Source organism: Anoplopoma fimbria, chromosome 18 (genome assembly GCF_027596085.1).
Source record: "Anoplopoma fimbria isolate UVic2021 breed Golden Eagle Sablefish chromosome 18, Afim_UVic_2022, whole genome shotgun sequence".
Classification (NCBI taxonomy): Eukaryota; Metazoa; Chordata; class Actinopteri; order Perciformes; family Anoplopomatidae; genus Anoplopoma; species Anoplopoma fimbria.
This window is the reverse complement of record NC_072466.1, coordinates 22,040,149-22,054,991: the sequence shown is the minus strand read 5'-3', so window position 1 is coordinate 22,054,991 and position 14,843 is coordinate 22,040,149.

Here is a 14,843-nt window from a genome sequence, read left to right as displayed (position 1 = left end):
CCATAACGCCAGCTATTCATCCTTAGCATGGAAGGCCATTCCTGCCAGAAAAAGAAAAAGAAAAAATAGATGAAAGGTTAAACATGATGAAAATAAAAAATATTCACAGTAAATCAAAACTGTTATATACTATATCAGAATGTTAGTGTAACGAGTACAAGTTATGTTTTAAGGTTTTAAAGAAAGAGAAGTTATGGACCAGTCATCTAGTAGTTTGCACTAGGTTCGTCTAGGGAGCCCAATGTGTATGAAAAACCACTGAGAACAAAAAGTAAGTTTTAACCAAGATATTTCATCCAAACAACATTAAATCATAACCTACATTTGTCTTTCGAACATATAATATAATGGGGTTCTTAGACGTCAGCAGGGGGAATAAATAAAGGATTCAGTTCATGGCAAGGATGCCCACTGGGCGCCTTCCTTGGGAGGTGTTTCAGGCACGTCCAGTGGGGAGGAGACCTCGGGGAAGACCCAGGACTAGGTGGAGAGATTATATCTCAACACTGGCCTGGGAACGCCTCGGGATCCCCCCGTCAGAGTTGGTCAAGGTGGCCCGGGAAAGGGAAGTCTGGGGCCCCCTGCTTGAGCTGCTCCCCCTGCGACCCGACCCCGGATAAGCGGACGAAAATGAGATGAGTTCATTTCCTACCACACTACTCGTGGGAAGGGGAATTGTTTTGTCCAAATTCATTGGGTAGCTCGCCATCAAACACTTTGTCTGGATGATTCAAAATCCACCGAAGAGGGTAGACACAAAAACCTGACCTACAAAAGGTCACAAGGCAAAATTAATTTATCATCAACTTAAAGATATGGTAATGAAATACTTTTCTAATATTGTACAACATCATAAATTCAGTACAACAATAAATTTAATCACATTAGAAATCAATATTTAACAAAAATTATTAACTGCATTAAAGTCAACAGCAATTAACACATTAATTCCTCAAACAAAAAGGAAAACAACCCGAAATACTCACAGGGCTAAAATTAAAAACCTTTCATTGGTCTTAAATCATCGTTTTCCCTATGGGAGTTTACAACCGTTATGCTAACGCTAATCGCTAAAGGCTAGTCCGCTGAGAATGCTAGAGACTTACAGTACATCAACTCACCGCTGCCTGCAGAGGATCAAACACATGTAACACGAAGTTACCCGACATGACCCGGATATTTATTACACAACGCCCATCAGGGATTGGCTGGACACTTCACTGCTTAATGTCATTTTATTAAGCAAATCTTAAACCAGGAAAAAATATTTTAAAGAGCTAAACTTCCCTGGGTTACATTAGCTAGGCTGACCAAACGTCCTCTTTTCCCCGGACATGTCCACTTTTTACGTCCCGTCCGGGGCGTCCGGGTTTTTTTTATTAATTGATGATAATGTCCGGTTTTCCTTCTGTGCGTGTATATGTGTGTATATGTGTGTGCCCCCCTCCCCCGGTTGTCATTGTGGGTTAGCGTTATTACAGTAGCCATTTAACGCATCGCCAGAGAAGACGTCGTATGACGTACAGACGTTAATCAGGACGTACGACCAGACGCGGCAGCGTCAACAATCTAGAGGCGGCAAAAAGGAAAGAAAAGAAGACCAGCGGTCATAAATGGTATGTTGTGTATATGAACTTATTTATTTTGTGTGAATTGGCAGTAGACTTGGACGTTAGGTCTGAATTGAAGACCTAACGTAACGTTATAAAAGTCAGTGGACGTTAACATTATGACAATGTTTTCATATCTGTCATTAGTGACGCTGTAACGTTAACGTTAGCATGAGATTACCAGGTGATGACATTGTATGTGGCCCTGTTTTGGAAGAGGGGGAGGTGGAAGACTGCTTTGGTAACATGTGATTTTCCTGTAGGCATAGGAACATGAGACTCTGTTAAAAATAATAATAATCAATGGTTGATAGTTGTGTGTGTTAGGCTAACTTCTGTATTTTGTGTCGGGCTGTGTGGGTAACTAATGACTGTAGTAGTTATAAATGCAGACCATCTGATTAGCTGATGCCCTGAGTCATGTATAATATTAATATACTCATATGTTATGACTTGGTAATTATTATTAATTACATCTTGAATGATATTTACTAGCTACTGGTCTGGCAGCTGTCTTTGCACATGGCACTTAACTTTGGAAGAGAGATGTTTTTTCTAAAGTATTCTACATTTGTGTTTTTGACACTGCTGTGCGCTACTGATACATGATATTTGTGGGTGCTGATATTTTGATTTATTAACCAGGTCCTTTTGTGTAATAAAAGCTGGTTAAAATACATGAAAAAGTACTTACTACTACCATTTTTTATTTCATAATGATAATATTTAATGATTTTTCACCGCCACATTGAAAATGTCCCAGATTTTCATTTCAGAAATCTGGTCACCTTACTGTGGGCGGATTTCCAAAACAGAAGAAAAGCAGCAGACACCGGCGGTGCAGCTGAAGGGTTCAAGATGCCAAAGCGCAAATGCACATTCACAGATGAACTGCGAAAAAAATTCCCAGTTTACCGACCCGGTCGGGACATATGGGAGGCTGAGTGCACCGTGTGCAAAGCTTGTACATATGTGTCTGTGTCCAATAAAGGTGCCGGGGACCTCACAGCTCATATGGACACAGATTGTTTTTTGTAAGTAATATCTTGTGAGGGTACTTTTTATTATTTTACATTACACTGAACATTTAGTGAGAAATATATTGTTAAAGTTGGATTTTCTAATACAGAGGAGGTATCATTTAGAACATTATTTCATATTATTTATTTATTTATTTGTCCACTAAGATTTGAAAGAGAGCTATTATTTTACTAGTTCATTTTTCTAACACAGAAGAGACATTATTTCTATCATTATTTTATTCCAGAGATTTTACATTTATTTTACATTTATATATATATATATATATTTTTTTTTTTTTTACAATTGAGGCATAATAAAGAAAGTTCAATAACCTCTATGAAGCCTATCTGAATTTCTGTCTTTGAGAGATATTATTTTGTAATATAACAAAATATTCTATCCATACATATATATATTAAAATTATAGGGAATCTTTGGGTAAACTGCGAGTATCATTTAAGTAGGCTATCTCGTGGCCGGGCTGAGTGTCCTCTTTTTTGGAAATCAAAATATGGTCACCCTACATTAGCATTATGAAATACCCAGTGAAACTAATGACATATTTAACTCACATAATAACTTAGCAAGTCATTATTTTGACTTAGCATCTCTAAGATAGTATTGTGGAATTTTAACATGGCATGCCATCATTCTAACTTAATAATTCAAATTTTTTGACTGATAAAGAAGTTTTTATTTTCATCACGCCTAACCTATTATGCATTCCATGATGCATCCATATTCCATTCCACTTGACAGAGGTGGGTCCAATGTGTAACCTATTTAAGATGAAATCTTTGATAGAGTCGACGAGTATATAATGCTAAAGCAAACCAGAGTGCACCATAGCTTCACCTATAGGAGGACTGACTTGTTGCACACATTTTAATAAAAGCATTGGCTCAAATTAATTTGGTTCACCAAAAGGGTCGGTTTTTATAAATCACCTTAGCATTGACCCATGCAGATATTTTCGGTTATACTTAAGTATCTGCATGGGAAATGCAATATTGCAAATGATTATTGCATTCTTGGAAAATGATTATTGCCTTCTGGGGGAAATGGTTATTGCAATCTTGGAACCCATCGGCTATCGGTCTGACGACAATAAGCCTCCTGGGGCAATGGATTACATTTCTGGGATTCCAGTAACCAGTGGATATCCGGGCGAGGACTTCCGTTTCGGCGATTAGCAATTTGAGATGCGGGACTGGGGCCGGAGTTGAGAGATGACATGTGCAATGGGATTATTTCTCAAGTAGCCAGATTTTGGCCAATTTCATTCCACTTCTTTTGCTTTCCACACAGACTCTTTACCTGCAACCAAAGACCGGTCAATACTACATGTACTACATATGGAAACCGTTATACTTCTGATACCAATATCTTGTCCCGTTGCCTACAGATTCTGAATATGAATGCAGAATCTGTTTAAAGAGATTATTGTGATTGAGATCTGTCCTTTACACTTTTTATTTTATTTGCATGTGTAATTTGGCTAAAATGTTCCATATCAAAGCAGAGAAAGGAATGGCATTCCCTCATCTACATTAAGATGTATTGCGTGCCAGAGAAGCTCATTGGTACTAATTACAAAAGCCAATCAGGTGACGAGAACAGTTCATCATGACTGGAGGAATGGGTGAAGAAGAAGTAGCAGGCAGAAAAGCAGAAGGAAAAGAGAAGAGACAGAGAAAGCAGCTGAATTCGTCTTAATATGACACATTTCTTTTTTTTTTTACAAACTCCTTCTCACCCACTCCTGCTGGGTTGCATCTCTCCAGGAATGAAATATGCATGGGAGCCCTGGTTTTTATCTGCTGCTTATCATCCTGCCAGCTTCCTGCTCTGCTCACACTGCTTCTTTGTAGAGCTCCTGCATATATGCAAGGGCCATCTCCAGTTCCAGTTCCAGTCATCCTCCTTTTTTTCCAACCACCCACACAGGGAGACAAAAAAAAGAAGAGTAAAATGGCAAAATGTAAAATGAGGGAGAGAGGATGTCTTTTTGGGTGCAGATATCACAGAAATGGAGGAGGGAGGGGAGGAGATAAGGAGGGAATAACTTTAAAGAGGAAGGAATAGATGAATGGAGTTAGGGGGATATTGTACAGCATGGTACACTTTATGCCCGTTATATCATCTAATCTCCTGAGGTCCCAGTGGCTCATGATTTTTTTTCCCAGACAGAAAATGAATATGAAAAAAAAAAGGCACTGATTCCATTTTCAAAGCTTGAAAATCAAATGCAGAGATTTGCTATCATTCATGCTGGTGTTGCTGAAGCTGCATTTTATGAGCCTGAGCAGCTTTGGAAAATTCAGAAAAAGAGCAATTGCTCCCCCTGGAGGATTGTGTGCACTCTGCAGTTTTTTATTTTTATTTGGTACTCAAACTGTACACTACGTCACAGCTTAAGAGTTACCTAAGAAAGAAAGAAAGAAAGAAAGAAAGAAAGAAAGAAAGAAAGAAAGAAAGAAAGAAAGAAAGAAAGAAAGAAAGAAAGAAAGACAGATATAGAAAGAAAGACAGAAAGTGTCACATATGACAATAATATTAATCTGTTAATGATTATTAGATGCAAGTAATTCCCAAAAGATCCCCTCCTAACTTTCGAAACTGCATGTTTGATACACTTTGGCTCATTTATATATTTATTTTTTCATTGAACTTTACTATCTATATTTATTTTATTATCTTTTTTGTTATTGTCCAAACTGTTCTTTGTAATTCATACAAGTGGCCACTAGAGGCCAGTGTACATTGGACCATGGCATGATGAAGTCACTTAGTGATGTGAGGTCTAGTAGATAATATTGAACGTAATTACTGTATGAGATGCTCAGATGTAGACTTGTAATTTTTTTATTCATTCCACATATTCTATGTAGTTTGTTTTATACATATATGCTATACTATGACTTTTCTTTGACATACTTACTTATGACTTTTTATGGGTTATTTTCCAACAAACTATAATATGACTTTTTTTCAGCGTACCATACTCTGATTTTATTTTATGACTATACTATGATATTTATTCGACATTGTATACTATGACTTTTAATCTTTTTTTTTTTGCAACATACTACACTACAATTTTTTTCCACTTACTATACTATCACTTTTTATTGGCTTTTTTGCAACATAATATACCATGACTTTCTTTAGACATACTGTACTATGACTTTTTATGGTTTTTTTCTACTTACTATTCTATGACCTTTTTTTAAAAGACTTTACTATGACAGTGTTTAAACATACTAAACAAACTAAACTAAACATAAAACAATTCCAACCTACTAAACTGAGACTTTTTATGGGTTAGTTTCCAACAAACATAGCATATATATATATATATATATATATATATATATATATATATATATATATATATATGCTATGACTTTTTTGCGACATAGCATACTATGACTTTTATTAGGTGATTTTCAACATAAAATTCTATAACTTCCAATGAGTTTTATCGACATACTATACTATTAAGTTTTCTGGAAATACTATACTATGAAGTTTTCTGGAAATACTATACAAGACTTTTAGTGGGGTTTTTCGGAATAATATACAATACCTTTTTTCCGACATAACTTACAATGTCTTTTTTTTCAACATACTATACTATTATTTTTTTCCGACACATTTAACCATGACTTTTTGTACGACATACTATACTATACTATGACTTTTTTTTAACATACTATACATGACTTTTGTTCTGACATACTATGTCTTTTAATTGGGGTTTCTCACGTCTTTTCAAACATACTATGCTGACATTTTTTTTAACATACTATACTATGACTTCTTTATGACATTTTTCAAAATACCATAGTGCGATTTCTTTATGTCGATTTTGGACGGACTATACTATGCCTTTTCATGACATTTTTAATAAATACTATACTATGACATTTTTCAACATACTATACTTGGACTTTTTAATGACTTTTTCGTCATACTACTCTACAACTTCTTTGTCTTTTTTCGACATACTATACTATATGTGACGTGAGTGTAAGTTTGGACCCAAACGCAGACACAATGGGAGTTAAGACGTGAAAGGGTTTATTTTAGGGATAATGGGTCATGAAAATGACAAGGGTGGAGATGGAGCACCGGGGACCAAGGGTGATAGAGCGATGGTGGATAATTGTTCCGGCAAGGCAGGGCAGGCAGAGCGGGGTGTGAGCGTGGCAGAGGAATGAGCTGGCAAAGCAGGAAAGGATGATCCTGGAGGCCCAGGGAGACAATGTAAGTACATGTAAAGATATACACAGAAAACATTCAGAAAAACACATTCACTGAGCGGCCGAGAACAACTAGAATTCCACAGAGGTTGCAACAATGATCTGGCCATGAATCGATGGAAAGCCGGGGTAGATATACTGCTGGGTTGATGAGAAGATGGAAGGCAGCTGAGCAGGCTGGAAAAGGTGATCAGGAGGAAGCCGGGAGGAGACCAGGTTGGAGCCACGCCCACACCACAAACACACACACACACACACACACACACACACACACACACACACACACACACACACACACACACACACACACACACACACACAGACAGACAGACAGACAGGGAAAAAACAACAGACTCAGGGGAAAACAGGAGGCATAACCTGGCCGTGACACTATACCTTTTTTAAGATACTCTACTATGCCTTAACGACTTGGAAACATGGCTTTCGGTTTAAAATAGGCCTGTGTGTAAGGTGGCTTACATTTCAAGGCTTAACAGAAGTCTTTTTGTAAATTTGTTGCATTAGAATATTCTGAGAGCAAAATAAGGTCTTAATCACTAAATTGATCTTGTGAAACCAGGCCCTGGCTGCTAGGATTTGCCCTCCTTCAGACACGAGCATTAGTGAGGTCCAACACTGATATCGGGTGATAAGGCCCGGCTGGGTAAGGACTCAGCCTAATTCTCTATCACCAATTTTGGAAAGCTTTTCCTCCTTGGACCTGCCACACATCTAGAAGTACTCCGTTGACTTAAATAATGTGCTGTAGACTTAAGACTTCCCATAATTAGAAATAAGGGGGCCGAGCTCCAAACCATGAAAGAAAGCCCAAGAAAGCACTCAACAGTAAAACACACTTGGGCAGAATTGTCCATATACAATGTTGAGCTATTTAGTTCCCATCATTCCACATTTAACGAAAACAAACAGTAGCTGTCTTTCAAACTATTCACGTTGGTTTTGAAATCCAAGTTTATATTAAAACTAATAAGCTAAAGACTGATGCTGATAAGTTCAAAAGAAAAGTAGGTCAGTTGTTCAATGCTTAAAGCTGAATAATTAAGTCATCACTCTTTCAAGTGGACAGGATTGATTCACAGGGTTTTCGACTCATGGGAGCAGATGTGAGACATGTAGTGTAATTTAATGAGAGGAATCAAAGGGAAAGCAGTATAGCTCACGTAGATTCATTTTGTTGCAAAATGCTCAGCCGATTTCTTTCCTACTTATGTTTCTGCCTCAAAGGCTTACTGTTGTTGTTTCCCAGTATTTACTACATTATGTATATGTTTTTTTTTTTGTTTGTTTCAGAAATTCCTTATTTTGGGACAGCTGTTTCAATTACAAAACATACTTCTGGACAAAAAGCTGTTTTATTTCATCTGCCGTCTAGATTTTTGTACATTTTGGGAGCAGTAAAGTGAGCAATGAAAAATACATCAGAAACTTGAGAGATAATAGAATAAAAGTTAGTCAGGTTTGCTTAACTAAGACAATATTACAGGGTCATTCATTCGATATCCCCACAAAATCTGACCGTAACATATTTGATCCTCTCAGTGTTCAATGAACACAGTTTTCTTAGGACGACACTAATGTATTGTGGGGGATTCAGGAAGTAACCAGCGCAAAACAAATACAAATCTGATTGAACAGTGAAAAAAATAAAATCAACATTTACAAAAAAAAGTAAATGTAAAAAAAAAAAACTGGAGGGGCAGATCCGTGTTAAATATGCTTTTTAGTGCTTTGTGAACCTCTCATTTGATATAGAGATTACCTTCTCTTTTCCATTTTTTTTTCAATGTAAGATGTAGTATAGGATTTTTTTTTGTCATTAGGCCTTTATCAAATCTAGAGATAGCACCCTTATTTTAATAATTTTGGTAGGCTATGAATAATATTCTGAATATTGGTTCATTAAAGTCTGGTTTTTTTTACTAATGGTTTTGTAAGGTTTTAGTAAAGGCAACAGGAGGAGCCGAGGGATAATTAAACAGGGATTTTAATAACCAAAAGTCCAAAACTTACATGGGGGTGATGACAAAAGTAATAACAGAAAGACCAACACGAAATAAATGAAAGAAACAGGAATATCCACGGGGACATAGAAGGAACAAGGCAGGAACACAGACGATATAACCACATACATAACCAACGAACCAACAACTAGCAGACAAAAGACAAAAGACAGGACTATAAGTACACAAGAAACTAATCAGACAACAAGACACAGGTGGGTAGACATGAGGGCTGAAAGCTGATAGGTTGGAGAAACACCAGGGAACAGAACAAGGCTGACATGACTAATACATTACAGGTGTATACAATCAGGGGCGGGGCAGACAATTACAAAAGCAGGAAAACATACAAGGGCAGGAAGTGAAGTAAACACAAGACACAAGAGGCAGGGAACTTCAAAACAAAACAGGAAACATACTAAAATAAATCCACGATCGTGACAGGTTTGTTCAAAATGATTGCATACCTGGGGATATCTATCCAAATAAATAAATGAAAAATAAGTAATTTATTGTCCCTTGTCTGTAAGGGAGTACAATGTTGTTATTCCTTTTTAAGTTCCAGAATTTAAATCTATCATCTATTATATTTGGCTTGAACCCAGGATCATAAGCACAACAGTGAATTATTTGTCATTTATGATCTAGTAGTTCAAAGTCTTTCCACCTGACGATGGTAAACTGTCCACGGATTAGTATCAATGAGTTGTCCTACTGTCACATGAAAAAATAATAATTTCCAAAAGGAATAACACACTGAAAGACTAACAAATATTTACAGTTGGACTAAGTATGAGGTGCAAGTGCCAAACATGTCTTGATGTATTAATTTGTCAGGTTACAAAATTCTATTTTTCATCATTATTTGTATATTAGCTTGTTATTGTTTATGGTCTTGGCTTTTTTATCACTTCGGTTATTTGCGATCATCCCTAACTTTTGTCCTGCATAAAACCAACTTCGCCCCTGTAGATGGTCTTCTTACACTAACTTTTTCACTAGAAATTTCTGCCGTTATTCTATATTTTTCTTGGTGTCAACACATTCCATAAAGAGACCAAAGCCAACAAGTCCGTCTTTCAATACTTCCCTACCAGGCCTGTTGCCCTCAGGCCTAAGACTATTTGTTCCTACTGATGACATACATATTTAATAACAGGTAAAAAATACACACAAAAGACAAATCTTTTTTTTCTGAATGAAGTATATTTACGGAAAAGAACACTATACCGAGGGGATTCTCGGGTGATTTTTAAATATTGAAGGGGGGTATTGGAGGTTGAAGTGACCTCAACCACCCTCAGATGACATCGTAAAAACAACCTAGAAGAGGTTAAATTATACAATTATAATCTGTAAACCAGCAAATCCAGCCGCACATTTGAATAGTGAAACAGTTTATTCTATTTAATATGTGTTCATGGATTATGGTTACGCGTAGTGATTGACAAAATCAAACAGTAGTGATGTACAAAGGCGAAACAGTGTAGCCTAATACAGTATTTAAGTGTGTACAGATGGAAAAACAACAGTAGTTGACATTACAAACTCTGAAAACAGTATTTATGTGCAGCACATTTTTTGGCACACACGTAACTCCATACATCCTTATCCACCAACGGACTAACAGACCAAAACTACTAACAACCAATACCTGAGATTCCGTTTTATGCCAAACAAGGGCATCATTGTCGTCTTCTTCATCATCCAACACCAGGCCAGGCCACTTAAGCCTCAGTTCATGATTATGAATATGTATTCTGTGAAATCTTAAGGCTTAAATTTCATGCTTATGATTATCAATGGGACTTTCTTTTAAAGATTTGACGTATGAACTGAGAGCAAACGCACCCTAGCCTGTGCTATAATGCTTTCTATATGCATAAACATCAGTTGTATCAGTCTTGATTCAAAGTACACAGTACAGTGTGCTTACTGGGAAACTAAATATCAGTCTCCTTTTTGCTTCCATGCTCACACCAACTACACAAACAAATCCTGTGAAAAAATCGGAACCACCGAAACAGGAAACAAGAACAGTATTTTTAAAGAAATATTCAATCAATTAGCACATCACCAATTATTGATACAGCATTTATATGCAAGCAGAAAGTCATGAGGGGGTCCAAGTACACAAGAAATATTGGGACGATGCAGCCAGTGCAGCTAAAGTAATACTGTGTAATATTGGTGCAGCAGTGTTTTACATTTAGTGGATTTTGTGCAAAGGACACGGGGACTAAGGACTGGATCTAACAAGAGACATGCTAGATTTAACAGACATTTCAAGTGGGCAAAATAACACTGACACACTGACACCTGTACAATATAATGCAATGTAATCCAATAGAATAGCCCTGCAATAAATTTTACCTTTTCAATTATTTTGTGAAGATTATTCTGTGTTGGATTGAATCAGATTGTGCAAGTGTTTGTCAGTCGTACTTCCATACATACCATCATCATATATTGACAGAAAATATCTTATTTAACTATAATTTATCAATTTGTGTAAGCACACCGAATTGAACTTTGCACTCATGAATAATGGCCTGTTTTCTATATACAACAACCTAGAACTGACTGACCCTTAGCTTTGTATGGAATGTAAGTCGCTTTGGATAAAAGCGTCTGCTAAATGACTGTAATGTAATGTGTGTGACAATTTCCTGATGGATTTTCAGTGATTCCAGCAGTAGTCAGCAATGCCTGTGTCTTTGTTAAGAATGATATTTTCCTAAATAAAAAAGCACAGTCCGAAGCACATCCATGATCCACGGTGACCGCAGACTAAACAATGCTTTTCGTTTTAACAATTACTGAAGCTGAAAATTAATATGATCTCCTCTGAAACACGTTTTTCCTGCTGAGGAAAAATGAAGAACAATCTTGCAAAAGCACCATGTACATATTTTGTAAAATTGCCTGCAATCTTTCCACATGAAAATGGAGTATGGATTGACAATGTGGGATGCGGTCTTTGCAAATTGCACAACACAATCGATCACTTCTAGTGTCTGACTTACTCTGCTTGGAGGCATAATAGAGACCAGTCAGGTGTTTAAGACAGTAGGACATGTCCAAACACTCAGGCTTAAGCGTCTGCACGGTGGTGAGTGCTGACACATGGAGGGAAACAAAAGGGACTCCATGTGGCAGGTTTACAAAAGACCCGGCGAGACAGCAACATACAAGTTTCAGCAGCAAAAGGGAGCATCGCTTCACCAGAAAAAATGTTTTGTCTTGCCTGAAAATGGGACAAATTTTGTATTCATTGTTTTTGTGAAGTTTTCAGGTTTGGTTCTCAAGCATTTTGCTTTAGTATTATAATGGAAGGTTCATTGGCAGACGTTTTCAACCAAAGGATCCTTCAATAACCTGCACTGGCTGTGAGAATCAGCCTATTGTCTAGTATATAAACTACACTCAGACATTTGGAACTGGATTAGCATAATTTGAATTAAATACACTGTATCATTTGCACTTTACTACCATGTATTATTGTAGCTTTGACATGGTCTAATACAGTATTTGAGGTAGATTCAGAAGTAATGATCACCATAGAGTAAATTCTGTGTAGTCTTGTAGTAGATTTTACAACAATCGTCTTTTCATGCTGTCCCATATCACTCACATACCTTTATATTTGACTGTGATAGGACCAAAGAATTAGCATTCTTTAAAATCAAGAATTTTCACATCTTGGAGTTAGCATAGGTTTTATATATATATTTTTTATTTATATTATATATATATAGGTTTATATATATATATATATATATATATATATATATATATCACCATTATGCTGGTGGCCAATTGTCAGTCTCTCCTGGAAGACATTCGTAGCGACGCACTTAAAAATCGGCAGGTTTCGAGAAACAAGAAATTGTTAAAAAAATTGTTCAACCACCCGTAAAGAAAAAGATTGCATCTTAACTCTAACCACATCTCGTCAATGGTTTATTATCACCATGTTCTTTCCCTAGCATTTACCGTACTCTAGTTGCCATGTTCGGATTCTGCTAAAAGAATTTAAAAAACGTTCGCACAGGATGTGAATAACAAACATTGTGTTTGAATATAATCCGAAATTGAGAGGCTTCATCTAGAATCCAAATCTGACCCTACCAATGTTAACAAAAGAAACTTGTGTCATAGAAGTTGATGAGGAAAACGTTCCCTGTCCCTCGGTTCTTCACTTGACATATGAATTGTATGTGCTCAAGTGTCTCACACCATAATTATCACACTGAGACATGTCTCTAAACAAAATTAACAGTGATGAACTGGAGCCAAAATTGAGGGAATCACTGACCCACCTCAGACATGTGAGCAGTGACATATGTTTCACCCCGATGCTGCAGGCTTTCTTTTTGACATGAGAAAGAATTCGTTGCACTCCACATCCCTCTGTCATTCCAGCTAACCCTGCTGTTGAACTCTCTCAGCACTCGAGAGCCTCCCAGCGTGTCAGCAGACATCAACCCCATTTTCCAATTTCCTCCCTCCTTATCACCCACCAGATGTCATTTTGAAAAGCTAGATCAAGCAACTTTAAATTGGCACTAATTTATGATTCATGGAGTGAAGGTGCGCAAGACAGATGAGCACGACTTTCAATAATAGGAGACCTTTTTTTTTTGTATTGCTTGTCTTCATTCCAGAAATTTGTATACATGAACATGAAACATGAATCTAAAGAACATTTTTATAAATTATATCCCAGGTGTGTGCAAAAGGCAAAACGTTTAACCAAGTCAATGTTCACTCTAAAAGGAATACTTTGATGTTTTTGGAAAACACACTTATTCACTTTCTCGGCAGAAGTTGGATGAGAAGATCTTTGGCAGACTTACAACTGATCGGTGCTACACTCAAATCAAGGGTCATGCAGGCCACGTTTCTGTAGCTAGCTTGTTTACTTGCACGGTAGAAGGAGATGCTTAACACACCATTGTAGTAACACATGACACAACTACCCATGTAAAACTAGTAAGAGTCAGCCCAGCAACGGGAAAAACAAAGTAAAGCTGCCGCATTTCTTTATTATTTTCCCACTTTTACCTCTATGACATATTGAGATTTCAATAATGCAAAATCATGCCTCTCCCCCATTTACTACCCCCCAACTTCTGTCTCCCCTTGCTCGAACCATGCCCATCTTTGAAGTCAATCTTCATGTAGATCTCAACTACACACCTGAACAGTTTCATGACTTTATCTTGCACGGTTCCGAAGCTATCACGGTTAAAAAATCCGTCTACAGACAGACAGACACTTTTTGGCATTACATTTGTATTTTCACAGAGCATAGCTGCAAACCCAAGTGGGAAGTAACAGGTGACCCGCCTTTTCTGGTGAATTATGGTGTGACAAGTTGCAGCTGAGTGTCTCACTTCATGACGCGCATCCCAGACTGATTTGAATCGAACTATAAAGATAGATTACATTGTTATAGCTTGCACAGCAACAGTGGCCAGCTTGCAGTAGGCATACTAGCAGATTAGTGCTAGCAGTAGCGCTAGCTTAGTTATCTCCACTGGCATGTGAACATTGTAGGTCGTAGCAATCAGTTGAATGTCATCACTCTCATGTTGCTCCATTAAGTACAGAGCTGGAGGCAGGAGGTGGTTAGCGTAGCATAAAAACTGGTAGCAGGGGGAAATGGTTAGCTACTTGTTACAGCAAGGAACTCTCCATGAGTATTTTCTTTTGGTTTTCCAGACGTATTAAAAAATAAAAATACATTGTGTTGATTTGTGAGCTTTACATTTTTTTATTTGTTAGCTTTTGACATGACTAGGCTTGCCGTTTTCCCCAGTTTCCAGTCTTTATGCTAAGATAAGCTAATTGCCCTCTCTCTCTCTCTCTACTGCATACTTAACACACAGAGATGAGAGTGGTCTTAGTGTAACTCAAGG